Source organism: Apaloderma vittatum, unplaced genomic scaffold (assembly GCF_000703405.1).
Source record: "Apaloderma vittatum isolate BGI_N311 unplaced genomic scaffold, ASM70340v1 scaffold30515, whole genome shotgun sequence".
Classification (NCBI taxonomy): Eukaryota; Metazoa; Chordata; class Aves; order Trogoniformes; family Trogonidae; genus Apaloderma; species Apaloderma vittatum.
In genome coordinates, this window is record NW_009719296.1 from 7986 (window position 1) to 8332 (window position 347).

The following is a 347-nucleotide window of genomic DNA, read 5'->3' on the forward strand; positions in this document are numbered from 1 at the left end:
GTGTGAGGGACCTGGATGGTCTGGTTGTGTAATTGTGTTGGCTCACTTGCACACGCGCCTTTTGCTTTGCTTGCAGCTATTTAAGTCTCGTGTTAAATTTCTTAGCGGGGTGTTTGTATGCGTAACAAATACATCTCTCGGTGCCACACCGATGTAGAAATTTCGCTAACGGGAAAGATGATGAGCTAGTGATTCTCCAACAGAACAAATGTTTGGCATGAAATTACCCATTTACGTGGCAAAGCAGGAGACATTGTGTCCACTGGACTCGAACACAGCCTTTGGCTGATGGTGCTGCACACACCACCCAGCAGTTCTGTTCTTTAATGTGCTTCGCTCCCAAGGAC